Here is a 27,967-nt window from a genome sequence, read left to right on the forward strand (position 1 = left end):
CTAGTGGCATCCTATACGTGGCTATTGGACTTTGCTATAGTCCCACTAGTGCAAAGACATTTGCAGAGCACGTCTGCCTGCATTGCACACTACAACTTTTTTAAACTAAGCAATTTTACTAGCAAACACTCAGTGTACCTAGTGGCATCCTATACGTGGCTATTGGACTTTGCTATAGTCCCACTAGTGCAAAGACATTTGCAGAGCAAGACTGCCTGCATTGCACACTACAACTTTTTTAAACTAATCAATTTTACTAGCAAACACTCAGTGTACCTAGTGGCATCCTAAACGTGGCTATTGGACTTTGCTATAGTCCCACTAGTGCAAAGACATTAGCAGAGCACATCTGCCTGCATTGCACACTCCAAGTTTTTTAAACTAAGCAATTTAACTAGCAAACACTCAGTGTACCTAGTGGCATCCTATACGTGACTATTGGACTTTGCTATAGTCCCACTAGTGCAAAGACATTTGCAGAGCACGTCTGCCTGCATTGCACACTACAACTTTTTTAAACTAAGCAATTTTACTAGCAAACACTCAGTGTACCTAGTGGCATCCTATACGTGGCTATTGGACTTTGCTATAGTCCCACTAGTGCAAAGACATTTGCAGAGCACGTCTGCCTGCATTGCACACTACAACTTTTTTAAACTAATCAATTTTACTAGCAAACACTCAGTGTACCTAGTGGCATCCTAAACGTGGCTATTGGACTTTGCTATAGTCCCACTAGTGCAAAGACATTAGCAGAGCACATCTGCCTGCATTGCACACTCCAAGTTTTATAAACTAAGCAATTTTACTAGCAAACACTCAGTGTACCTAGTGGCATCCTATACGTGGCTATTGGACTTTGCTATAGTCCCACTAGTGCAAAGACATTTGCAGAGCACGTCTGCCTGCATTGCACACTACAACTTTTTTAAACTAAGCAATTTTACTAGCAAACACTCAGTGTACCTAGTGGCATCCTATACGTGGCTATTGGACTTTGCTATAGTCCTACTAGTGCAAAGACATTTGCAGAGCACGTCTGCCTGCATTGCACACTACAACTTTTTTAAACTAAGCAATTTTACTAGCAAACACTCAGTGTACCTAGTGGCATCCTATACGTGGCTATTGGACTTTGCTATAGTCCCACTAGTGCCAAGACATTTGCAGAGCGCGTCTGCCTGCATTGCACACTACAACTTTTTTAAACTAAGCAATTTTACTAGCAAACACTCAGTGTACCTAGTGGCATCCTATACGTGGCTATTGGACTTTGCTATAGTCCCACTACTGCAAAGACATTTGCAGAGCACGTCTGCCTGCATTGCACACTACAACTTTTTTAAACTAAGCAATTTTACTAGCAAACACTCAGTGTACCTAGTGGCATCCTATACGTGGCTATTGGACTTTGCTATAGTCCCACTAGTGCAAAGACATTTGCAGAGCACGTCTGCCTGCATTGCACACTACAACTTTTTTAAACTAATCAATTTTACTAGCAAACACTCAGTGTACCTAGTGGCATCCTATACGTGGCTATTGGACTTTGCTATAGTCCCACTAGTGCCAAGACATTTGCAGAGCGCATCTGCCTGCGTTGCACACTCCAACTAATTATAACGAAGCCATTATACTAGCAAACACTCAGTGTACCTAGTGGCATCCTATACGTGGCTATTGGACTTTGCTATAGTCCCACTAGTGCAAAGACATTAGCAGAGCACATCTGCCTGCATTGCACACTCCAAGTTTTTTAAACTAAGCAATTTTACTAGCAAACACTCAGTGTACCTAGTGGCATCCTATACGTGGCTATTGGACTTTGCTATAGTCCCACTAGTGCAAAGACATTTGCAGAGCACGTCTGCCTGCATTGCACACTACAACTTTTTTAAACTAATCAATTTTACTAGCAAACACTCAGTGTACCTAGTGGCATCCTAAACGTGGCTATTGGACTTTGCTATAGTCCCACTAGTGCAAAGACATTAGCAGAGCACATCTGCCTGCATTGCACACTCCAAGTTTTGTAAACTAAGCAATTTTACTAGCAAACACTCAGTGTACCTAGTGGCATCCTATACGTGGCTATTGGACTTTGCTATAGTCCCACTAGTGCAAAGACATTTGCAGAGCATGTCTGCCTGCATTGCACACTACAACTTTTTTAAACTAAGCAATTTTACTAGCAAACACTCAGTGTACCTAGTGGCATCCTATACGTGGCTATTGGACTTTGCTATAGTCCCACTAGTGCCAAGACATTTGCAGAGCGCATCTGCCTGCGTTGCACACTCCAACTAATTATAACGAAGCCATTATACTAGCAAACACTCAGTGTACCTAGTGGCATCCTATACGTGGCTATTGGACTTTGCTATAGTCCCACTAGTGCAAAGACATTAGCAGAGCACATCTGCCTGCATTGCACACTCCAAGTTTTTTAAACTAAGCAATTTTACTAGCAAACACTCAGTGTACCTAGTGGCATCCTATACGTGGCTATTGGACTTTGCTATAGTCCCACTAGTGCAAAGACATTTGCAGAGCACGTCTGCCTGCATTGCACACTACAACTTTTTTAAACTAAGCAATTTTACTAGCAAACACTCAGTGTACCTAGTGGCATCCTATACGTGGCTATTGGACTTTGCTATAGTCCCACTAGTGCCAAGACATTTGCAGAGTGCATCTGCCTGCGTTGCACACTCCAACTAATTATAACGAAGCCATTATACTAGCAAACACTCAGTGTACCTAGTGGCATCCTATACGTGGCTATTGGACTTTTGTCAATTCACAGTATTGGAACGTTATTTGCATGACATCTGCCTGCATTGCACACTCTAACTTTTTTAAACTCAGTCATTATACTAGCAAACACTCACTGTACCTAGTTGTATCCTAAACGTGGCTATTGTACTTTTGTCAATTCACAGTATTGGAACGTTATTTGCAGGACATCTGCCTGCATTGCACACTCAAACTTTTTTAAACTCAGCCATTATACTAGCAAACACTCACTGTACCTAGTTGTATCCTAAACGTGGCTATTGTACTTTTGTCAATTCACAGTATTGGAACGTTATTTGCAGCACGTCTGCCTGCATTGCACACTACAACTTTTTTAAACTAATCAATTTTACTAGCAAACACTCAGTGTACCTAGTGGCATCCTAAACGTGGCTATTGGACTTTGCTATAGTCCCACTAGTGCAAAGACATTAGCAGAGCACATCTGCCTGCATTGCACACTCCAAGTTTTGTAAACTAAGCAATTTTACTAGCAAACACTCAGTGTACCTAGTGGCATCCTATACGTGGCTATTGGACTTTGCTATAGTCCCACTAGTGCAAAGACATTTGCAGAGCATGTCTGCCTGCATTGCACACTACAACTTTTTTAAACTAAGCAATTTTACTAGCAAACACTCAGTGTACCTAGTGGCATCCTATACGTGGCTATTGGACTTTGCTATAGTCCCACTAGTGCCAAGACATTTGCAGAGCGCATCTGCCTGCGTTGCACACTCCAACTAATTATAACGAAGCCATTATACTAGCAAACACTCAGTGTACCTAGTGGCATCCTATACGTGGCTATTGGACTTTGCTATAGTCCCACTAGTGCAAAGACATTAGCAGAGCACATCTGCCTGCATTGCACACTCCAAGTTTTTTAAACTAAGCAATTTTACTAGCAAACACTCAGTGTACCTAGTGGCATCCTATACGTGGCTATTGGACTTTGCTATAGTCCCACTAGTGCAAAGACATTTGCAGAGCATGTCTGCCTGCATTGCACACTACAACTTTTTTAAACTAAGCAATTTTACTAGCAAACACTCAGTGTACCTAGTGGCATCCTATACGTGGCTATTGGACTTTGCTATAGTCCCACTAGTGCCAAGACATTTGCAGAGCGCATCTGCCTGCGTTGCACACTCCAACTAATTATAACGAAGCCATTATACTAGCAAACACTCAGTGTACCTAGTGGCATCCTATACGTGGCTATTGGACTTTGCTATAGTCCCACTAGTGCAAAGACATTAGCAGAGCACATCTGCCTGCATTGCACACTCCAAGTTTTTTAAACTAAGCAATTTTACTAGCAAACACTCAGTGTACCTAGTGGCATCCTATACGTGGCTATTGGACTTTGCTATAGTCCCACTAGTGCAAAGACATTTGCAGAGCACGTCTGCCTGCATTGCACACTACAACTTTTTTAAACTAAGCAATTTTACTAGCAAACACTCAGTGTACCTAGTGGCATCCTATACGTGGCTATTGGACTTTGCTATAGTCCCACTAGTGCCAAGACATTTGCAGAGTGCATCTGCCTGCGTTGCACACTCCAACTAATTATAACGAAGCCATTATACTAGCAAACACTCAGTGTACCTAGTGGCATCCTATACGTGGCTATTGGACTTTTGTCAATTCACAGTATTGGAACGTTATTTGCATGACATCTGCCTGCATTGCACACTCTAACTTTTTTAAACTCAGTCATTATACTAGCAAACACTCACTGTACCTAGTTGTATCCTAAACGTGGCTATTGTACTTTTGTCAATTCACAGTATTGGAACGTTATTTGCAGGACATCTGCCTGCATTGCACACTCAAACTTTTTTAAACTCAGCCATTATACTAGCAAACACTCACTGTACCTAGTTGTATCCTAAACGTGGCTATTGTACTTTTGTCAATTCACAGTATTGGAACGTTATTTGCAGCACGTCTGCCTGCATTGCACACTCAAACTTTTTTAAACTCAGCCATTATACTAGCAAACACTCACTGTACCTAGTTGTATCCTAAACGTGGCTATTGTACTTTTGTCAATTCACAGTATTGGAACGTTATTTGCAGGACGTCTGCCTGCATTGCACACTCAAACTTTTTTAAACTCAGCCATTATACTAGCAAACACTCACTGTACCTAGTTGTATCCTAAACGTGGCTATTGTACTTTTGTCAATTTACAGTATTGGAACGTTATTTGCAGGACGTCTGCCTGCATTGCACACTCAAACTTTTTTAAACTCAGCCATTATACTAGCAAACACTCACTGTACCTAGTTGTATCCTAAACGTGGCTATTGTACTTTTGTCAATTCACAGTATTGGAACGTTATTTTCAGGACGTCTGCCTGCATTGCACACTCAAACTTTTTTAAACTCAGCCATTATACTAGCAAACACTCACTGTACCTAGTTGTATCCTAAACGTGGCTATTGTACTTTTGTCAATTCACAGTATTGGAACGTTATTAGCAGCACGTCTGCCTGCATTGCACACTCAAACTTTTTTAAACTCAGCCATTATACTAGCAAACACTCACTGTACCTAGTTGTATCCTAAACGTGGCTATTGTACTTTTGTCAATTCACAGTATTGGAACGTTATTTGCAGGACGTCTGCCTGCATTGCACACTCAAACTTTTTTAAACTCAGCCATTATACTAGCAAACACTCACTGTACCTAGTTGTATCCTAAATGTGGCTATTGTACTTTTGTCAATTCACAGTATTGGAACGTTATTAGCAGCACGTCTGCCTGCATTGCACACTCAAACTTTTTTAAACTCAGCCATTATACTAGCAAACACTCACTGTACCTAGTTGTATCCTAAACGTGGCTATTGTACTTTTGTCAATTCACAGTATTGGAACGTTATTTGCAGGACATCTGCCTGCCTTGCACACTCAAACTTTTTTAAACTCAGCCATTATACTAGCAAACACTCACTGTACCTAGTTGTATCCTAAACGTGGCTATTGTACTTTTGTCAATTCACAGTATTGGAACGTTATTAGCAGCACGTCTGCCTGCATTGCACACTCAAACTTTTTTAAACTCAGCCATTATACTAGCAAACACTCACTGTACCTAGTTGTATCCTAAACGTGGCTATTGTACTTTTGTCAATTCACAGTATTGGAACGTTATTTGCAGGACATCTGCCTGCCTTGCACACTCAAACTTTTTTAAACTCAGCCATTATACTAGCAAACACTCACTGTACCTAGTTGTATCCTAAACGTGGCTATTGTACTTTTGTCAATTCACAGTATTGGAACGTTATTTGCAGGACATCTGCCTGCATTGCACACTCAAACTTTTTTAAACTCAGCCATTATACTAGCAAACACTCACTGTACCTAGTTGTATCCTAAACGTGGCTATTGTACTTTTGTCAATTCACACTACTGCAAATCTATGTGCAGCACCTCTGCATGACAACCTCGTGCTCTGTTTTTAATAAGCTATAATGATAGCACAAAATACTGCCATTTTGTGGCATCATAGAACTGGCTGTTGTATTCCATTAGTACACCACTGGTGACAAGCTATTTCTAGCACCTCTACATCACACCCTCATGCACATTTTGCTACGCTAATGTTATAGCAAACTCATGGAATTCATTGCTGCATTTCATAATTCGGAGGGATAGAAAGTCAGGCTTCCTTTAGCTTTTCCTTCTGTTCATAGACAGCATCTCCAAGACAAATTTCCCCTCCACGTCTAAGTGTGGAGAGGCAGCTAGTGCGCATGCGTGTGCCGATGTACCCCAGCTGCAGCATAATTACAGTGTTTCGCCTAGTGAGTATGCTCAGCCTGACTGTGCCATTCCTGACGCTAAGTTTTCATTTCGGGATACAGCGCATGCTCCCACACTAAGTGTGAAAAGCCTCTTTGCACAGGTGCTTGCATTCCGTGCCGGGTATAAGTCCTGTTTTGGGCATAGACACCATGCTAAAGCTGATAGTCTTTTTTCAGAGACTGTATTTCATGCTACTGAGCATGCTCAGGCACTTCCTGCATCAGAGACTAGGTCCGGTAATGAACTCTTTGGCCCTGGCCCTGATGTGGGGGTCCCATATAGACCACAGGGCATCAGGTGTCCTCCCAAATGGCTTGCAGAGGCCCACACCTATGACTTGTCACCGCATTATTGATGCTCAGACGATGACTGGTGAGGTGTTTGGGTCATGGCAGCCATGAGGTCATCATTGAAGTTGCGTTTCCAAATAGGACGCTAGTTATGCCACTCATGACGTGTCACTCTACTTTTGTCTCCAGGAGGTGCATTGTGGTTCACCCTGGTTTGGGGCGGACCCAGGTTATAAAAGGGGCTGGAGCCAACAAGGAGGTGCGCAGTCTTCTATTATGCTCCGAAAGAGCACACCTCCATGTGTTGAACCCATTGCGGCTTTAGGCCAGAGGTAGGCAGGGATCGGGTGGTGGATGCAGGCCACCACCACAGTTGGTAACGCAGAACGGTTAAGACCAGCTCCTGTCCTAACAGTCCTGCTTGTGCAGCCCAGTGGCATTAACAGGCCTGCTGCTGCTGATGCGCCTGCTGTCCACAGGTGTGGCCCCTACGCACACGGTCAGCGTACTCAATGGCCCCTGTGTTGTTAACAGGGAGTTCCTGGGCTGGGTGGGCATGTGGACCCTGTGACGCTAACAGGGCTCACAGTCTCCAGATCCGAATGGCGTCTAACTCGGTTCAGGCTACTATTAGTTTCATAGCCACACAGCTCTGTATCCTCCACCAAACCTTCAAGTTGCCAACCTCTCCTTTTCCAACTGGGAGCACGGTGGACACTGACTGCTGATGGGGATATATACCTTTCTCTTTCTTTTCTTATTAATTTTCGTTATATAGCGGTCACAGATTATATACCACTTTATCCAAATCTGCCAGTCCCACTGTAACAGATGTTGTTTCTTCAGCAAATGTTACAGTTGCTTAACCACCAAATCCACGGACCAAAACTTTTTTCCCCTTTCCAACACACCTGTTCCCCTTTCCAACAGCATCTGTCCTTTTTCAACTCATTTTGGGATATGACCAAAAGTGCAACTGTGCAGGGACACCGTACTCAACGCCATCTCAGCACAGCAGCCATCCCTCGGTCCCTCCGATGTGGACAAGTAAAAGACCATTTCCTCCTATCCATGACAAAGCGTTGAGATTCACTCTGTGCAGCACTGGTGTTTAGTGGACAAGTAGATCTAAGATTGCGTACCACATTCTGCAGATACTCCTGTATACGTGCGTCTATTTCTATGGCAGGAATTAGTTCGCCAAATTTTGTCTTGTACCGGGGATCTAACAGTGTGGCAACCCAGTATTCAGGATTAGTTCAAATTCATACAATCCGAGGGTCATGTAGGTAGTGCAGCAAGAAGGCGCTCATGTGTCTTGTGCATCCAGGAGGACCAAGTCCTTGGTGTGTTGGTGGCAGAGAGGTGAGAATCGTGCATCCTTCCTCTGCCCTCTCCCCCCAACCTCGCACAACCGAAATGTGAGCAAGCTCTCACTCATCTGCTGAGTCTTCCATGCCCATCGCCAGTTCGTCCTCCATTTCTTCATGGGCTCCTGCACTTTCATCAACACTTTTTGCTGATACTATGCGCCCTTGTTAATCCCTCTCCCTCACCATGACTGCCGCATAGGTGCCGCTGACCATCTGGACCTCGTAGATCTTGTTATCCCTTCCGCATATGACTCCTCCTGTACTTCCTCCCCTTCCTCTTGTCCCAACACCTGACTCCGAATAATAATTACAGTGTGCTCCATCATGTAGATGACCAGAATTGTCACGCTGAGAATGACATTGCCAGTGCTAAACATCTTCGTCGACATTTCAAAACTGTGTAGCAGGGTGCATAGGTCCTTGATCTGACACCACTCCAGCAGCGTGATCTGCACCACCTCTGGATCAAGTTATCCCAGGCTATATGTCTTACCGTATTTCAGCAGGGCTCTGCGGTGCTGCCACACACGCTGCAACATGTGCAGATTCCAATTCCTGCGTGTCGAAACATCGCATTTACGGCGTTTAACTGCCAGACCCTAAGACTTCCGGAGTGATGAAAGTTGTTGAGCTGCTGTGTGCGCACGATGGAAGTGAGCACATAGCGAGCGTGCCCACTGCACAAGGCCATGTAGGCCGTGATGGTGTTTTAAAAATTGCTGGCGAATTCGGTTCAACACGTGAGCCCTAAAAGGCACGTGTGTCACATTGCCCTGAGGATGGCCCGCAGCCAGGTTTGCATCATTGCCGCACACGGCTGTTAAGTCACCAACGGAGTCCGCTCCGTCAATTTGTACTCCGGTCGCCAGGTGACAACGTGTTCCTTTCATGAATAGTGCTGATGATGGGAGAGTAGTCGATGCCAGCGGCGCAGGTGGACGCAGGTTATGCTCACCCACTGGGCTGCATTACCTTGACAGATGCAGAATCTCTGGCTGAATGTAGCTGGTGGGTATCTCACAGATGAAATACCATCATTCAGCTACAACCAATGGGAAGACACCACACCCTTTTTTATGCCCATCCTGTCTGCAGACCACTGCCAGACATAGCTATGAACCTCTGGTTAATTTTACCCCCAGTTCAGTTTTATGATTTTGTGTGCTTGTTACCTGACTACTTTTCCTGCTTGCTGTTTATGTACCTTGTTGGCCGATACGCATTTCACCTCTGCTTGTTTTCTGATTCTTTCCTGGCCGTCCCATTCTGTTCCTGTTCCTCAATTAATGTTTTGACCCTGCCTGACTACTATTCTCTGTAATAGCGGTGTGACTCACATTTCCCATACATTTCAAAGTAAAACTTTGACCGCCTGATGGCATTGAGCTCTGCTGCCAGCATAGTAAGGAGGTGTGTGGTAGTCCTTGTGCGCAGTTGCAAGGAAGGGTGGCCTGACCACACAGGGTTTGCGCCAAGGTAGAGGACCCACACGAGGTTGAAGAGGCAGAAGCAGTGTATTAACTTCTACATACAGAACAAGGATTGAAACAACTCGTGGGGACGGCAAGACTTGTACAGCAGACCCTTCTCCATCTCTCACCATAGTTTGCCAGTGCCCAGTCAGTGACATGTAATGACCCTGTCTATGCTTACTGGTCCAAGTATCTGTGTTGAAATGCACCCTGTCGCACACAGATTTTCTCAAGGAAGTGGTGATGTTGTGTGCGACATGCTGGTGTAGCGCGGGCATGCTTTTCTTGGAGAAGCAGTGGTGATTGGGCATCTGGTACTGGGGCACAGCGACAGACATAAGGTCTGTAAAATCCTGTGTGTCCACTACGCGTAAAGGCAGCATTTCGGTAGCCAACAGCTTACAGAGGGATAGAGTCAACCACTTAGCTTTGTCATGGGTCGCAGTAAGTGGCCTTTTATTTGACCACATCTGAGGGACAGAGATCTGGCTGCTGTCTGTAGACGGTGTTGAGTAGGGTGTCCCTGGAAAAATGCAGGTTTGTGAGAAAAGTGCAGGCGGAGACATGATGTTGCCTTCATCTTGCCTTCAGATCTGTTCATCTTGTATCATTTTTAAAAAACACAGCAAGCAAGGGTTACTCCAAGCGGAGTCTACCTTTTTTCCCCAAATTGGGCACACAGACACCCCATCAGTGGCAGGACTTGTGCCCTAGTTGCAAACAGGATGTTTTGATTTGCATCAAGCACATTCCAAATCCACAAGCATTTACTCTCCCCAGGATGACACAGGGGTAGTAAATTCCTTCTGGATCCATGACTTGTTCATTTTGATGAACGTCAGTCTGTCCACATTGTCACTGGACAGACGCGTGCGCTTATCTGTCAGCACACACCCAGCAGCACTGAAGACACGTTCAGAGACAACGCTGGCAGCTGGACACGACAAAATCTTCAAGGCGTAACTGGAGAGCTCTTGACATTTTTCTAGATTTGAAGCACAAAAGGAGCAAGGCTCCATTTGCAAAGTCATTGCATCGATGTTCATTTGGAGATACTCCTGTATCATCCTCTCCTTCCGTTGACTATGTGACACACTTGATGTCTCTGGTGGCCTTGCAAAGGAGGGTCTAAAAAAATTATGAAAAGATTCCATAAAATTGCTGTTACCAGCACCAGATACGGTCCTACTGGTACGGGTAGACTGTTGAAGATGACGAGGCCGTCCCATGTTTGTCAAGTTACAACTGGGAGAATCACTCCCTTCACCTGCACGGTTGTTTGGTGGAAAAGCCGAGCTAAGATCGAGTAACAGCTTCTGCTGATACTCCTGCATACGTGCGTCCCTTTCTATGGGTGGAATTATGTCACAAAATTTGGACTTGTCCCGGGGATCTAATAGTGTGGCAAGCCAGTAGTCATCATCACTTCTAATTTTGACAATACGAGGGTCATGTTGGAGGTAGTGCAACAAGAAGGCACTCATGTGTCTTGCGCAGCCATGCGGACCAAGTCCACGCTGTGTTTGTGGCATAGAGGTGCTAACCGTTCTTTCTTCCTCTGTCATCTCCCCCCAACCTCTTTCAACTTAAATTTGACTAAGGTCCCCCTCATCAGCTGAGTCTTCCATGTCCATGGACAGTTCGTCCTCCATATCTTCATGTCCTCCTGCACCTTCCTCAACATCTCGCCTGCTACCATGCGCCCTTGTTGATCCCTGTCCCCCATGGTCCCATGCCTGCCGCGTTGGTGATGATGAACGTCTGGACCTTGGTGATGTTGTTGTGTCTTGCGCATATGAATCCTCCTGTAGTTCCTCCCCTTCCTGTTGTCCCACCCCCTGACTCCGAATAGTGTTTAGCGTGTGCTCCAGCATGTAAATGACTGTAATCGTCATGCTGATAATGGCATTGTCAGCGCTAAACATATTCGTCGCCATGTCGAAACTGTGCAGAAGGGTGCATAGGTCCGTGATCTGAGATCACTCCATCAGGGTGATCTGCCCCACCTCTGCATCTCGTTGGCCCAGGCTATACGTCATGACGTATTGCACCAGGGCTCTGCGGTGCTGCCACAGTCGCTGTAACATGTGGAGAGTTGAATTCCAGCGTGTCGCCACATCGCATTTCAGGCGATGAACCGGCAGGCCGAAAGACTTCTGGAGCGATGCAAGTCGCTCAGCTGCGGCGCTTGAACGGCGGAAGTGAGCACTGCAGACAGTTTCCGTGCCCTGGACAGAAGGCCATCTAGGCCGGGATAGTGTGTTAAAAATTGCTGGACAACAAGGTTCAACACGTGAGCCATACAAGGCACGTGTGTCACCTTGCCCAGGCGAAGGGCCGCACCCAGGTTTGCAGCATTGTCGCACACGGCCTTACCAGGCTGCAGGTTGAGTGGAGACAACCATTTATTAAACTCGGACCGCAGAGCTGACCACAACTCCTCAGCTGTGTGACTCTTATTCCCAAGACATGTCAAGCTAAAGACCGCCTGATGCCGTTGCGCTCTGCTGCCAGCATAGTAATGAGGGGTGCGTGATTCCTTCTGCGCAGTGAGAACGCTGGTGGCCTGACCAGGCAGGCTTGGGGCGGAGGTGGAGGACCCAGATGAGGTGGAGGATGCAGAAGCAGTGGCGGAACTTGGACAGACAGAGGATTGACACACAAGTCGTGGGGACGGCAAGACTTGTGCAGCAGACCCTTCACCATCTATCACCATAGTTACCCAGTGCCCAGTCAGCGACATGTAACGTCCCTGTCCATGCTTACTGGTCCAAGTATCGGTGCTGAAATTCACCCGTTCACACACAGAGTTTCTCAAGGAAGCGGTGATATTGTGTGCGACATGCTGGTGTAGCGCGGGCACACCTTTCTTAGAGAAGTAGTGGCGACTAGGCATCTGGTACTGGGGCACAGCGACAGATATAAGGTCTCTAAAATCCTGTGTGTCCACTAGGCGGAAAGGCAGCATTTCTGTAGCCAACAGCTTACAGAGGGATAGAGTCAACCTCTTCGCTTTGTCATGGGTCGAAGGAAGTGGCCTTTTATTTGACCACATCTGAGGGACAGAGATCTGGCTGCTGTGTGTAGACGGTGTTGAGTAGGGTGTCCCTGGAAAAATGCAGCTTTGGGAGGAAAGTGCAGGCGGAGACATGATGTTGCCTTCATCCAAAGTTGGTGCTATCGATGTCTGAGAGAGCTGTACACACTCACTTGTTTCCCCTTCCAAACCAACTGACGACCTACCAAGCAAACTGCCTGTTGCGGTTACAGTGGTGGAAGTTGTGGGTGGAAAAACAGGTGTGACAGCTGTCCCCACAGTCCTAGAAGATGACGAGCGCGCGGATGCCCTGGAAGGGGCAGGCGGTGGATGGTTGGCTCCACTAGGCCGCATTGCAGCACGGTGAGCTTCCCACCAGGCCATATGATATTTATTCATGTGACGATTCATGGAAGAAGTTGTCAAACTGCTGAGGTTTTGACCTCTACTAAGATAACCATGGCAAATGTTACAGATCACATAATTTGGCCGATCTTTTTTTATGTCAAAAAAGGACCAGGCTAGGCAAGGCTTAGAGGCCATGCGACCTGTTGATCCACCCCGAATAATGCTCAGAGGCAGAGTGGTGGCTGAGGATGCAGTTGTAGACGTGCTACCAGTGCTCCGACTGTGTCCAGGAAGGCGCCAGGTTACTTCGACGTCGGTTGCATCCTCCTCCACCGCCTCTATTGACCTCCTCGAGTGTCTGACTGTGGGTTGACAGTAGGTGGGATCTAGAACTTCATCATCAATTGTTGTGTTTGCACTCCCCTCCCCCTCAGACCGAGTTTCTTCTTGCCCTGACCGAATATTTAAGTTGTCATCCCAATCGGGTATCTGCGTCTCATCTTCATCAGTATGTTCCTCATTGCCTATAACCACAGTTGTTGGAAAGGCAGCATTTTGGTAGCCAACAGTTTGCATTTTATGAAAGTCAACCTCCAAGCCATGTCATGCCCTTCTAAAAGCATGTATAACACAGCGAGGGGACTCCAACCACAGTCTCCCTCGTTGCCACTCACTGGGCCACACACACCCCACTTGATTGGCATCGGTTGAGCCCCCTTTTGAAAAAGAAAAAGATGCTTTGCATGAAGCACTCTCAAAAATACGCGTGCCTTTCCCGTCCCCTGGCTGACCCCGGGGAAGAAAAGTCCTCTGAGAGCCATGACTTGTTCATCTTGGTTCTTTTAGAAACACAGCGAGGGGACTCCAACCACAGTCTCCCTCGTTGCCACTCACTGGGCCACACACACCCCACTTGACTGGCATCGGTTGAGCCCCCTTTTGAAAAAGAAAAAGATGCTTTGCATGAAGCACTCTCAAAAATACGCGTGCCTTTCCCGTCCCCTGGCTGACCCCGGGGAAGAAAAGTCCTCTGAGAGCCATGACTTGTTCATCTTGGTTCTTTTAGAAACACAGCGAGGGGACTCCAACCACAGTCTCCCTCGTTGCCACTCACTGGGCCACACACACCCCACTTGACTGGCATCGGTTGAGCCCCCTTTTGAAAAAGAAAAAGATGCTTTGCATGAAGCACTCTCAAAAATACGCGTGCCTTTCCCGTCCCCTGGCTGACCCCGGGGAAGAAAAGTCCTCTGAGAGCCATGACTTGTTCATCTTGGTTCTTTTAGAAACACAGCGAGGGGACTCCAACCACAGTCTCCCTCGTTGCCACTCACTGGGCCACACACACCCCACTTGACTGGCATCGGTTGAGCCCCCTTTTGAAAAATAAAAAGATGCTTTGCATGAAGCACTCTCAAAAATACGCGTGCCTTTCCCATCCCCTGGCTGACCCCGGGGAAGAAAAGTCCTCTGAGAGCCATGACTTGTTCATCTTGGTTCTTTTAGAAACACAGCGAGGGGACTCCAACCACAGTCTCCCTCGTTGCCACTCACTGGGCCACACACACCCCACTTGACTGGCATCGGTTGAGCCCCCTTTTGAAAAAGAAAAAGATGCTTTGCATGAAGCACTCTCAAAAATACGCGTGCCTTTCCCGTCCCCTGGCTGACCCCGGGGAAGAAAAGTCCTCTGAGAGCCATGACTTGTTCATCTTGGTTCTTTTAGAAACACAGCGAGGGGACTCCAACCACAGTCTCCCTCGTTGCCACTCACTGGGCCACACACACCCCACTTGACTGGCATCGGTTGAGCCCCCTTTTGAAAAAGAAAAAGATGCTTTGCATGAAGCACTCTCAAAAATACGCGTGCCTTTCCCGTCCCCTGGCTGACCCCGGGGAAGAAAAGTCCTCTGAGAGCCATGACTTGTTCATCTTGGTTCTTTTAGAAACACAGCGAGGGGACTCCAACCACAGTCTTCCTCGTTGCCACTCACTGGGCCACACACACCCCACTTGACTGGCATCGGTTGAGCCCCCTTTTGAAAAAGAAAAAGATGCTTTGCATGAAGCACTCTCAAAAATACGCGTGCCTTTCTTGTCCCCTGGCTGACCCCGGGGAAGAAAAGTCCTCTGAGAGCCATGACTTGTTCATCTTGGTTCTTTTAGAAACACAGCGAGGGGACTCCAACCACAGTCTCCCTCGTTGCCACTCACTGGGCCACACACACCCCACTTGACTGGCATCGGTTGAGCCCCCTTTTGAAAAAGAAAAAGATGCTTTGCATGAAGCACTCTCAAAAATACGCGTGCCTTTCCCGTCCCCTGGCTGACCCCGGGGAAGAAAAGTCCTCTGAGAGCCATGACTTGTTCATCTTGGTTCTTTTAGAAACACAGCGAGGGGACTCCAACCACAGTCTCCCTCGTTGCCACTCACTGGGCCACACACACCCCACTTGACTGGCATCGGTTGAGCCCCCTTTTGAAAAAGAAAAAGATGCTTTGCATGAAGCACTCTCAAAAATACGCGTGCCTTTCCCGTCCCCTGGCTGACCCCGGGGAAGAAAAGTCCTCTGAGAGCCATGACTTGTTCATCTTGGTTCTTTTAGAAACACAGCGAGGGGACTCCAACCACAGTCTCCCTCGTTGCCACTCACTGGGCCACACACACCCCACTTGACTGGCATCGGTTGAGCCCCCTTTTGAAAAAGAAAAAGATGCTTTGCATGAAGCACTCTCAAAAATACGCGTGCCTTTCCCGTCCCCTGGCTGACCCCGGGGAAGAAAAGTCCTCTGAGAGCCATGACTTGTTCATCTTGGTTCTTTTAGAAACACAGCGAGGGGACTCCAACCACAGTCTTCCTCGTTGCCACTCACTGGGCCACACACACCCCACTTGACTGGCATCGGTTGAGCCCCCTTTTGAAAAAGAAAAAGATGCTTTGCATGAAGCACTCTCAAAAATACGCGTGCCTTTCCCGTCCCCTGGCTGACCCCGGGGAAGAAAAGTCCTCTGAGAGCCATGACTTGTTCATCTTGGTTCTTTTAGAAACACAGCGAGGGGACTCCAACCACAGTCTCCCTCGTTGCCACTCACTGGGCCACACACACCCCACTTGACTGGCATCGGTTGAGCCCCCTTTTGAAAAAGAAAAAGATGCTTTGCATGAAGCACTCTCAAAAATACGCGTGCCTTTCCCGTCCCCTGGCTGACCCCGGGGAAGAAAAGTCCTCTGAGAGCCATGTCCACATTGTCAGTGGACAGACACGTGTGCTTATCTGCCAGCAGACCCACAGCAGCACTGAAGACAGGTTCCGAGAGAACGCTGGCTGCAGGACACGACAAGATCCCCAAGACGTACGTGGCGAGCTCAGGCAATTTATCAAGATTGGAAGCCAAGAATGAGCAGGGCTCAAGTTGCACAATAATGGCATGTTTCCTTGCATATACTCATATATCTGTGTGTCCTCCTCTTTTTCCTTGTCCAGCTCTTTTGTTTTCGCATGAGTATATGTCCTTGTCACTTTCCCATGTGTTGTGAGTTGTTTGTGACCTTCTGGACACCTTTGAGGGTGTTTTCTAGGTGTTTTTCTGTGTTTGTGATTGCCTGCCATTGTTTCCTATGCAGTTCGAGTTCGGTTCGTCGAACGTTCGACGAACCGAACTCGAACGGGAGGTCCGTTCGGCGAACCAACCTCGAGCCGAACCGCGACCGGTTCGCTCATCTCTACTCTTTAGCACAAAGTGGCGAATGTAAATGTCTAGATAAGATCAAGATTCAAAGATTGGAGGCTTGTTTTAATTGGAGAAGAGTTTTGTATCTAAAGAATTTAAACCTTTATCCGTTATCTTCAGTATTCTTTAAAAGTGGAATTGTAAAAAACGGAAATATTTTCCAAAAAAGTTTATTTGCCTCCTGAAATCATAATGTATGCCATAAGATATGTCCCGAAAATTGGCTTGAATTTTTTGTCTTTACTAAAATGTAAATATTTTGTGAAAATCTGCTCTCAAATCTTGAAAGATTGCTTTTAGAGTGATTTCCATTTTTACTATTCTTTCTCTTATTAGTTTTAGCCACACTGAAGTTCCAAACAATTTTTTTCAGTTTCAGGCTCTGTGGCGCAATGGATAGCGCATTGGACTTCTAGCAAAGTGTAGGCATTCAAAGGTTGTGGGTTCGAGTCCCGCCAGAGTCAGATTTTGTTTGGTGTCTGATGCGAAAGTCCTATATAATACCCATAAGATAATAAAGAGTAAGAAATGATCTAATATATGATTTATTATTATCCTTTAGAGCATTTTTGTAGAATCCAAAAATCACTAGGGCTCCCCTTTCTAGAAAAGACTAAGAAGGCAACCCAGTTTTGTGAACTTTTAAAATGCTGCTTTTCCATCCTGTTTTGAAATTCATTCTTCATGTAGATTTGTTATGTGTGTCTAGAACACAGAGAGAGTCGAGAAAATGCTAACGCTGAGTTTTTCTCTGCTGGTTCTAAAATTATTGAACATCTTGATGTTATATTTTAGAATACCTGAATTTCCAAATGTAAATCAGATTTTAAAATGATCAAAGAAAAGAATGTTGAGGAAGCTGCTAAAAAAACACTCTTTAGCACAAAGTGGCGAATGTAAATGTCTAGATAAGATAAAGATTCAAAGATTGGAGGCTTGTTTTAATTGGAGAAGAGTTTTGTATCTAAAGAATTTAAACCTTTATCCGTTATCTTCAGTATTCTTTAAAAGTGGAATTGTAAAAAACGGAAATATTTTCCAAAAAAGTTTATTTGCCTCCTGAAATCATAATGTATGCCATAAGATATATCCAGAAAATTTGCTTGAAATTTTTGTCTTTACTAAAATGTAAATATTTTGTGAAAATCTGCTCTCAAATCTTGAAAGATTGCTTTTAAAATGATTTCCATTTTTACTATTCTTTCTCTTATTAGTTTTAGCCACACTGAAGTTTCAAACAATATGATTCAGTTTCAGGCTCTGTGGCGCAATGGATAGTGCATTGGACGTTTAGGAAAGTGTAGGCATTCAAAGGTTGTGGGTTTGAGTCCCGCCAGAGTCAGCTTTTGTTTGGTGTCTGATGCGAAAGTCCTATATAATACCCATAAGATAATAAAGAGTAAGAAATGATCTAATATATGATTTATTATTATCCTTTAGAGCATTTTTGTAGAATTCAAAAATCGCTAGGGCTCCCCTTTCTAGAAAAGACTAAGAAGGCAACCCAGTTTTGTGAACTTTTAAAATGCTGCTTTTCCATCCTGTTTTGAAATTCATTCTTCATGTAGATTTGTTATGTGTGTCTAGAACACAGAGAGAGTCGAGAAAATGCTAACGCTGAGTTTTTCTCTGCTGGTTCTAAAATTATTGAACATCTTGATGTTATATTTTAGAATACCTGAATTTCCAAATGTAAATCAGATTTTAAAATGATCAAAGAAAAGAATGTAGAAGAAGCTGCTAAAAATACACTCTTTAGCACAAAGTGGCGAATGTAAATGTCTAGATAAGATAAAGATTCAAAGATTGGAGGCTTGTTTTAATTGGAGAAGAGTTTTGTATCTAAAGAATTTAAACCTTTATCTATTATCTTCAGTATTCTTTAAAAGTGGAATTGAAAAAAACGGAAATATTTTCCAAAAAAGTTTATTTGCCTCCTGAAATCATAATGTATGCCATAAGATATGTCCAGAAAATTGGCTTGAAATTTTTGTCTTTACTAAAATGTAAATATTTTGTGAAAATCTGCTCTTAAATCTTGAAAGATTGCTTTTAGAGTGATTTCCATTTTTACTATTCTTTCTCTTATTAGTTTTAGCCACACTGAAGTTCCAAACAATTTTTTTCAGTTTCAGGCTCTGTGGCGCAATGGATAGCGCATTGGACTTCTAGGAAAGTGTAGGCATTCAAAGGTTGTGGGTTCGAGTCCTGCCAGAGTCAGCTTTTGTTTGGTGTCTGATGCGAAAGTCCTATATAATACCCATAAGATAATAAAGAGTAAGAAATGATCTAATATATGATTTATTATTATCCTTTAGAGCATTTTTGTAGAATTCAAAAATCGCTAGGGCTCCCCTTTCTAGAAAAGACTAAGAAGGCAACCCAGTTTTGTGAACTTTTAAAATGCTGCTTTTCCATCCTGTTTTGAAATTCATTCTTCATGTAGATTTGTTATGTGTGTCTAGAACACAGAGAGAGTCGAGAAAATGCCAACGCTGAGTTTTTCTCTGCTGGTTCTAAAAATATTGAACATCTTGATGTTATATTTTAGAATACCTGAATTTCCAAATGTAAATCAGATTTTAAAATGATCAAAGAAAAGAATGTAGAGGAAGCTGCTAAAAAAACACTTTAGCACAAAGTGGCGAATGTGAATGTCTAGATAAGATCAAGATTCAAAGATTGGAGGCTTGTTTTAATTGGAGAAGAGTTTTGTATCTAAAGAATTTAAACCTTTATCCATTATCTTCAGTATTCTTTAAAAGTGGAATTGAAAAAAACGGAAATATTTTCCAAAAAAGTTTATTTGCCTCCTGAAATCATAATGTATGCCATAAGATATGTCCCGAAAATTGGCTTGAATTTTTTGTCTTTACTAAAATGTAAATATTTTGTGAAAATCTGCTCTCAAATCTTGAAAGATTGCTTTTAGAGTGATTTCCATTTTTACTATTCTTTCTCTTATTAGTTTTAGCCACACTGAAGTTCCAAACAATTTTTTTCAGTTTCAGGCTCTGTGGCGCAATGGATAGCGCATTGGACTTCTAGCAAAGTGTAGGCATTCAAAGGTTGTGGGTTCGAGTCCCGCCAGAGTCAGCTTTTGTTTGGTGTCTGAAGCGAAAGTCCTATATAATACCCATAAGATAATAAAGAGTAAGAAATGATCTAATATATGATTTATTATTATCCTTTAGAGCATTTTTGTAGAATCCAAAAATCACTAGGGCTCCCCTTTCTAGAAAAGACTAAGGGTATGTGCGCACGTTGCTTTTTACCTGCTTTTTACCTGCTTTTTTGCTGCTTTTTCTTCTGCGCTGTTTAATGCCAAAAATGGATGTGTTCTTCTATTCAAGCAAAGTCTATGGGAATTTGGGTTTCTTGTTCACACTATGTTGTTCAAAATGCTGCCTTTTTGTGGCAGAACTGTGGTCAAAAACTCAGCTTTTCAAAGAAGCAACATGTCAATTGTTTTTGCCATTTGGGTTTTGCACTGCAAAGCTGAGTTTTTGACCAAAGTTCTGCCACAAAAAGGCAGCATTTTGAACAACATAGTGTGAACAAGAAACCCAAATTCCCATAGACTTTGCTTGAATAGAAGAACACATCCATTTTGGCATTAAACAGCGCAGAAGAAAAAGCAGCAAAAAAGCAGGTAAAAAGCAGGTAAAAAGCAACGTGCGCACATACCCTAAGAAGGCAACCCAGTTTTGTGAACTTTTAAAATGCTGCTTTTCCATCCTGTTTTGAAATTCATTCTTCATGTAGATTTGTTATGTGTGTCTAGAACACAGAGAGAGTCGAGAAAATGCTAACGCTGAGTTTTTCTCTGCTGGTTCTAAAATTATTGAACATCTTGATGTTATATTTTAGAATACCTGAATTTCCAAATGTAAATCAGATTTTAAAATGATCAAAGAAAAGAATGTTGAGGAAGCTGCTAAAAAAACACTCTTTAGCACAAAGTGGCAAATGTAAATGTCTAGATAAGATCAAGATTCAAAGATTGGAGGCTTGTTTTAATTGGAGAAGAGTTTTGTATCTAAAGAATTTAAACCTTTATCCGTTATCTTCAGTATTCTTTAAAAGTGGAATTGTAAAAAACGGAAATATTTTCCCAAAAAGTTTATTTGCCTCCTGAAATCATAATGTATGCCATAAGATATGTCCAGAAAATTTGCTTGAAATTTTTGTCTTTACTAAAATGTAAATATTTTGTGAAAATCTGCTCTCAAATCTTGAAAGATTGCTTTTAGAGTGATTTCCATTTTTACTATTCTTTCTCTTATTAGTTTTAGCCATACTGAAGTTCCAAACAATTTGATTCAGTTTCAGGCTCTGTGGCGCAATGGATAATGCATTGGACTTTTAGGAAAGTGTAGGCATTCAAAGGTTGTGGGTTTGAGTCCCGCCAGAGTCAGCTTTTGTTTGGTGTCTGATGCGAAAGTCCTATATAATACCCATAAGATAATAAAAAGTAAGAAATGATCTAATATATGATTTATTATTATCCTTTAGAGCATTTTTGTAGAATTCAAAAATCGCTAGGGCTCCCCTTTCTAGAAAAGACTAAGAAGGCAACCCAGTTTTGTGAACTTTTAAAATGCTGCTTTTCCATCCTGTTTTGAAATTCATTCTTCATGTAGATTTGTTATGTGTGTCTAGAACACAGAGAGAGTCGAGAAAATGCTAACGCTGAGTTTTTCTCTGCTGGTTCTAAAATTATTGAACATCTTGATGTTATATTTTAGAATACCTGAATTTCCAAATGTAAATCAGATTTTAAAATGATCAAAGAAAATAATGTAGAAGAAGCTGCTAAAAATACACTCTTTAGCACAAAGTGGCGAATGTAAATGTCTAGATAAGATAAAGATTCAAAGATTGGAGGCTTGTTTTAATTGGAGAAGAGTTTTGTATCTAAAGAATTTAAACCTTTATCTATTATCTTCAGTATTCTTTAAAAGTGGAATTGAAAAAAACGGAAATATTTTCCAAAAAAGTTTATTTGCCTCCTGAAATCATAATGTATGCCATAAGATATGTCCAGAAAATTGGCTTGAAATTTTTGTCTTTACTAAAATGTAAATATTTTGTGAAAATCTGCTCTTAAATCTTGAAAGATTGCTTTTAGAGTGATTTCCATTTTTACTATTCTTTCTCTTATTAGTTTTAGCCACACTGAAGTTCCAAACAATTTTTTTCAGTTTCAGGCTCTGTGGCGCAATGGATAGCGCATTGGACTTCTAGGAAAGTGTAGGCATTCAAAGGTTGTGGGTTCGAGTCCCGCCAGAGTCAGCTTTTGTTTGGTAAGAAATGATCTAATATATGATTTATTATTATCCTTTAGAGCATTTTTGTAGAATTCAAAAATCGCTAGGGCTCCCCTTTCTAGAAAAGACTAAGAAGGCAACCCAGTTTTGTGAACTTTTAAAATGCTGCTTTTCCATCCTGTTTTGAAATTCATTCTTCATGTAGATTTGTTATGTGTGTCTAGAACACAGAGAGAGTCGAGAAAATGCTAACGCTGAGTTTTTCTCTGCTGGTTCTAAAATTATTGAACATCTTGATGTTATATTTTAGAATACCTGAATTTCCAAATGTAAATCAGATTTTAAAATGATCAAAGAAAAGAATGTAGAGGAAGCTGCTAAAAAAACACTCTTTAGCACAAAGTGGCGAATGTAAATGTCTAGATAAGATCAAGATTCAAAGATTGGAGGCTTATTTTATTGGAGAAGAGTTTTGTATCTAAAGAATTTAAACCTTTATCTATTATCTTCAGTATTCTTTAAAAGTGGAATTGAAAAAAACGGAAATATTTTCCAAAAAAGTTTATTTGCCTCCTGAAATCATAATGTATGCCATAAGATATGTCTAGAAAATTGGCTTGAAATTTTTGTCTTTACTAAAATGTAAATATTTTGTGAAAATCTGCTCTCAAACCTTGAAATATTGCTTTTAGAGTGATTTCCATCTTTACTGTTCTTTCTCTTATTAGTTTTATCCACACTGAACTCCAAACAATTTTTTTCAGTTTCAGGCTCTGTGGCGCAATGGATAGCGCATTGGACTTCTAGGAAAGTGTAGGCATTCAAAGGTTGTGGGTTCGAGTCCCGCCAGAGTCAGCTTTTGTTTGGTGTCTGATGCGAAAGTCCTATATAATACCCATAAGATAATAAAGAGTAAGAAATGATCTAATATATGATTTATTATTATCCTTTAGAGCATTTTTGTAGAATTCAAAAATCGCTAGGGCTCCCCTTTCTAGAAAAGACTAAGAAGGCAACCCAGTTTTGTGAACTTTTAAAATGCTGCTTTTCCATCCTGTTTTGAAATTCATTCTTCATGTAGATTTGTTATGTGTGTCTAGAACACAGAGAGAGTCGAGAAAATGCTAACGCTGAGTTTTTCTCTGCTGGTTCTAAAATTATTGAACATCTTGATGTTATATTTTAGAATACCTGAATTTCCAAATGTAAATCAGATTTTAAAATGATCAAAGAAAAGAATGTAGAGGAAGCTGCTAAAAAAACACTCTTTAGCACAAAGTGGCGAATGTAAATGTCTAGATAAGACCAAGATTCAAAGATTGGAGGCTTGCTTTAATTGGAGAAGAGTTTTGTATCTAAAGAATTTAAACCTTTATCCATTATCTTCAGTATTCTTTAAAAGTGGAATTGAAAAAAACGGAAATATTTTCCAAAAAAGTTTATTTGCCTCCTGAAATCATAATGTATGCCATAAGTTATGTCCCGAAAATTGGCTTGAAATTTTTGTCTTTACTAAAATGTAAATATTTTGTGAAAATCTGCTCTCAAATCTTGAAAGATTGCTTTTAGAGTGATTTCCATTTTTACTATTCTTTCTCTTATTAGTTTTAGCCACACTGAACTCTAAACAATTTTTTTCAGTTTCAGGCTCTGTGGCGCAATGGATAGCGCATTGGACTTCTAGGAAAGTGTAGGCATTCAAAGGTTGTGGGTTCGAGTCCTGCCAGAGTCAGCTTTTGTTTGGTGTCTGATGCGAAAGTCCTATATAATACCCATAAGATAATAAAGAGTAAGAAATGATCTAATATATGATTTATTATTATCCTTTAGCCTTTAGAGCATTTTTGTAGAATTCAAAAATCGCTAGGGCTCCCCTTTCTAGAAAAGACTAAGAAGGCAACCCAGTTTTGTGAACTTTTAAAATGCTGCTTTTCCATCCTGTTTTGAAATTCATTCTTCATGTAGATTTGTTATGTGTGTCTAGAACACAGAAAGAGTCGAGAAAATGCTAACGCTGAGTTTTTCTCTGCTGGTTCTAAAATTATTGAACATCTTGATGTTATATTTTAGAATACCTGAATTTCCAAATGTAAATCAGATTTTAAAATGATCAAAGAAAAGAATGTTGAGGAAGCTGCTAAAAAAACACTCTTTAGCACAAAGTGGCGAATGTAAATGTCTAGATAAGATAAAGATTCAAAGATTGGAGGCTTGTTTTAATTGGAGAAGAGTTTTGTATCTAAAGAATTTAAACCTTTATCCGTTATCTTCAGTATTCTTTAAAAGTGGAATTGTAAAAAACGGAAATATTTTCCAAAAAAGTTTATTTGCCTCCTGAAATCATAATGTATGCCATAAGATATGTCCAGAAAATTTGCTTGAAATTTTTGTCTTTACTAAAATGTAAATATTTTGTGAAAATCTGCTCTCAAATCTTGAAAGATTGCTTTTAGAGTGATTTCCATTTTTACTATTCTTTCTATTATTAGTTTTAGCCACACTGAAGTTCCAAACAATTTGATTCAGTTTCAGGCTCTGTGGCGCAATGGATAGTGCATTGGACTTTTAGGAAAGTGTAGGCATTCAAAGGTTGTGTGTTCGAGTCCCGCCAGAGTCAGCTTTTGTTTGGTGTCTGATGCGAAAGTCCCATATAATACCCATAAGATAATAAAGAGTAAGAAATGATCTAATATATGATTTATTATTATCCTTTAGAGCATTTTTGTAGAATTCAAAAATCGCTAGGGCTCCCCTTTCTAGAAAAGACTAAGAAGGCAACCCAGTTTTGTGAACTTTTAAAATGCTGCTTTTCCATCCTGTTTTGAAATTCATTCTTCATGTAGATATGTTATGTGTGTCTAGAACACAGAGAGAGTCGAGAAAATGCTAACGCTGAGTTTTTCTCTGCTGGTTCTAAAATTATTGAACATCTTGATGTTATATTTTAGAATACCTGAATTTCCAAATGTAAATCAGATTTTAAAATGATCAAAGAAAAGAATGTAGAAGAAGCTGCTAAAAATATACTCTTTAGCACAAAGTGGCGAATGTAAATGTCTAGATAAGATAAAGATTCAAAGATTGGAGGCTTGTTTTAATTGGAGAAGAGTTTTGTATCTAAAGAATTTAAACCTTTATCTATTATCTTCAGTATTCTTTAAAAGTGGAAATGAAAAAAACGGAAATATTTTCCAAAAAAGTTTATTTGCCTCCTGAAATCATAATGTATGCCATAAGATATGTCCAGAAAATTGGCTTGAAATTTTTGTCTTTACTAAAATATAAATATTTTGTGAAAATCTGCTCTTAAATCTTGAAAGATTGCTTTTAGAGTGATTTCCATTTTTACTATTCTTTCTCTTATTAGTTTTAGACACACTGAAGTTCCAAACAATTTTTTTCAGTTTCAGGCCCTGTGGCGCAATAGATAGCGCATTGGACTTCTAGGAAAGTGTAGGCATTCAAAGGTTGTGGGTTTGAGTCCTGCCAGAGTCAGCTTTTGTTTGGTGTCTGATGCGAAAGTCCTATATAATACCAATAAGATAATAAAGAGTAAGAAATGATCTAATATATGATTTATTATTATCCTTTAGAGCATTTTTGTAGAATTCAAAAATCGCTAGGGCTCCCCTTTCTAGAAAAGACTAAGAAGGCAACCCAGTTTTGTGAACTTTTAAAATGCTGCTTTTCCATCCTGTTTTGAAATTCATTCTTCATGTAGATTTGTTATGTGTGTCTAAAACACAGAGAGAGTTGAGAAAATGCTAACGCTGAGTTTTTCTCTGCTGGTTCTAAAATTATTGAACATCTTGATGTTATATTTTAGAATACCTGAATTTCCAAATGTAAATCAGATTTTAAAATGATCAAAGAAAAGAATGTAGAGGAAGCTGCTAAAAAAACACTCTTTAGCACAAAGTGGCGAATGTAAGTGTCTAGATAAGATAAAGATTCAAAGATTGGAGGCTTGTTTTAATTGGAGAAGAGTTTTGTATCTAAAGAATTTAAACCTTTATCCATTATCTTCAGTATTCTTTAAAAGTGAAATAAAACGGAAATATTTTCCAAAAAAGTTTATTTGCCTCCTGAAATCATAATGTATGCCATAAGATATGTCCCGAAAATTGGCTTGAATTTTTTGTCTTTACTAAAATGTAAATATTTTGTGAAAATCTGCTCTCAAATCTTGAAAGATTGCTTTTAGAGTGATTTCCATTTTTACTATTCTTTCTCTTATTAGTTTTAGCCACACTGAAGTTCCAAACAATTTGATTCAGTTTCAGGCTCTGTGGCGCAATGGATAGTGCATTGGACTTTTAGGAAAGTGTAGGCATTCAAAGGTTGTGGGTTTGAGTCCCGCCAGAGTCAACTTTTGTTTGGTGTCTGATGCGAAAGTCCTATATAATACCCATAAGATAATAAAGAGTAAGAAATGATCTAATATATGATTTATTATTATCCTTTAGAGCATTTTTGTAGAATTCAAAAATCGCTAGGGCTCCCCTTTCTAGAAAAGACTAAGAAGGCAACCCAGTTTTGTGAACTTTTAAAATGCTGCTTTTCCATCCTGTTTTGAAATTCATTCTTCATGTAGATTTGTTATGTGTGTCTAGAACACAGAGAGAGTCGAGAAAATGCTAACGCTGAGGTTTTTCTCTGCTGGTTCTAAAATTATTGAACATCTTGATGTTATATTTTAGAATACCTGAATTTCCAAATGTAAATCAGATTTTAAAATGATCAAAGAAAAGAATGTAGAAGAAGCTGCTAAAAATACACTCTTTAGCACAAAGTGGCGAATGTAAATGTCTAGATAAGATAAAGATTCAAAGATTGGAGGCTTGTTTTAATTGGAGAAGAGTTTTGTATCTAAAGAATTTAAACCTTTATCTATTATCTTCAGTATTCTTTAAAAGTGGAATTGAAAAAAACGGAAATATTTTCCAAAAAAGTTTATTTGCCTCCTGAAATCATAATGTATGCCATAAGATATGTCCAGAAAATTGGCTTGAAATTTTTGTCTTTACTAAAATGTAAATATTTTGTGAAAATCTGCTCTTAAATCTTGAAAGATTGCTTTTAGAGTGATTTCCATTTTTACTATTCTTTCTCTTATTAGTTTTAGCCACACTGAAGTTCCAAACAATTTTTTTCAGTTTCAGGCTCTGTGGCGCAATGGATAGCGCATTGGACTTCTAAGAAAGTGTAGGCATTCAAAGGTTGTGGGTTCGAGCCCCGCCAGAGTCAGCTTTTGTTTGGTGTCTGATGCGAAAGTCCTATATAATACCCATAAGATAATAAAGAGTAAGAAATGATCTAATATATGATTTATTATTATCCTTTAGAGCATTTTTGTAGAATTCAAAAATCGCTAGGGCTCCCCTTTCTAGAAAAGACTAAGAAGGCAACCCAGTTTTGTGAACTTTTAAAATGCTGCTTTTCCATCCTGTTTTGAAATTCATTCTTCATGTAGATTTGTTATGTGTGTCTAGAACACAGAGAGAGTCGAGAAAATGCTAACGCTGAGGTTTTTCTCTGCTGGTTCTAAAATTATTGAACATCTTGATGTTATATTTTAGAATACCTGAATTTCCAAATGTAAATCAGATTTTAAAATGATCAAAGAAAAGAATGTAGAAGAAGCTGCTAAAAATACACTCTTTAGCACAAAGTGGCGAATGTAAATGTCTAGATAAGATAAAGATTCAAAGATTGGAGGCTTGTTTTAATTGGAGAAGAGTTTTGTATCTAAAGAATTTAAACCTTTATCTATTATCTTCAGTATTCTTTAAAAGTGGAATTGAAAAAAACGGAAATATTTT

The 27,967-nt window shown here is 41.1% G+C and overlaps 7 non-coding genes across 7 annotated transcripts; all 7 read left to right on the plus strand.

The window, feature by feature from the left end:
* Nucleotides 1-17,253: 17,253 nt before the first annotated feature.
* Nucleotides 17,254-17,339, plus strand: TRNAR-UCU (transfer RNA arginine (anticodon UCU)). The gene is given in 2 exon segments: nt 17,254-17,290; nt 17,304-17,339. It is a non-coding gene; the product is annotated as a tRNA-Arg (tRNA).
* A 1,670-nt stretch (nt 17,340-19,009) lies between these two features.
* TRNAR-UCU (transfer RNA arginine (anticodon UCU)) lies at nt 19,010-19,095 on the plus strand. The gene is given in 2 exon segments: nt 19,010-19,046; nt 19,060-19,095. It is a non-coding gene; the product is annotated as a tRNA-Arg (tRNA).
* A 790-nt stretch (nt 19,096-19,885) lies between these two features.
* Nucleotides 19,886-19,971, plus strand: TRNAR-UCU (transfer RNA arginine (anticodon UCU)). Its single transcript is given in 2 exon segments — nt 19,886-19,922; nt 19,936-19,971. It is a non-coding gene; the product is annotated as a tRNA-Arg (tRNA).
* A 2,113-nt stretch (nt 19,972-22,084) lies between these two features.
* Nucleotides 22,085-22,170, plus strand: TRNAR-UCU (transfer RNA arginine (anticodon UCU)). Its single transcript is given in 2 exon segments — nt 22,085-22,121; nt 22,135-22,170. It is a non-coding gene; the product is annotated as a tRNA-Arg (tRNA).
* A 744-nt stretch (nt 22,171-22,914) lies between these two features.
* Nucleotides 22,915-23,000, plus strand: TRNAR-UCU (transfer RNA arginine (anticodon UCU)). Its single transcript is given in 2 exon segments — nt 22,915-22,951; nt 22,965-23,000. It is a non-coding gene; the product is annotated as a tRNA-Arg (tRNA).
* A 791-nt stretch (nt 23,001-23,791) lies between these two features.
* On the plus strand, nt 23,792-23,877 carry TRNAR-UCU (transfer RNA arginine (anticodon UCU)). The gene is given in 2 exon segments: nt 23,792-23,828; nt 23,842-23,877. It is a non-coding gene; the product is annotated as a tRNA-Arg (tRNA).
* A 3,429-nt stretch (nt 23,878-27,306) lies between these two features.
* Nucleotides 27,307-27,392, plus strand: TRNAR-UCU (transfer RNA arginine (anticodon UCU)). The gene is given in 2 exon segments: nt 27,307-27,343; nt 27,357-27,392. It is a non-coding gene; the product is annotated as a tRNA-Arg (tRNA).
* The last annotated feature ends 575 nt before the right edge of the window (nt 27,393-27,967 follow it).

This window comes from Anomaloglossus baeobatrachus, chromosome 3 (genome assembly GCF_048569485.1).
Source record: "Anomaloglossus baeobatrachus isolate aAnoBae1 chromosome 3, aAnoBae1.hap1, whole genome shotgun sequence".
Lineage (NCBI taxonomy): Eukaryota > Metazoa > Chordata > Amphibia > Anura > Aromobatidae > Anomaloglossus > Anomaloglossus baeobatrachus.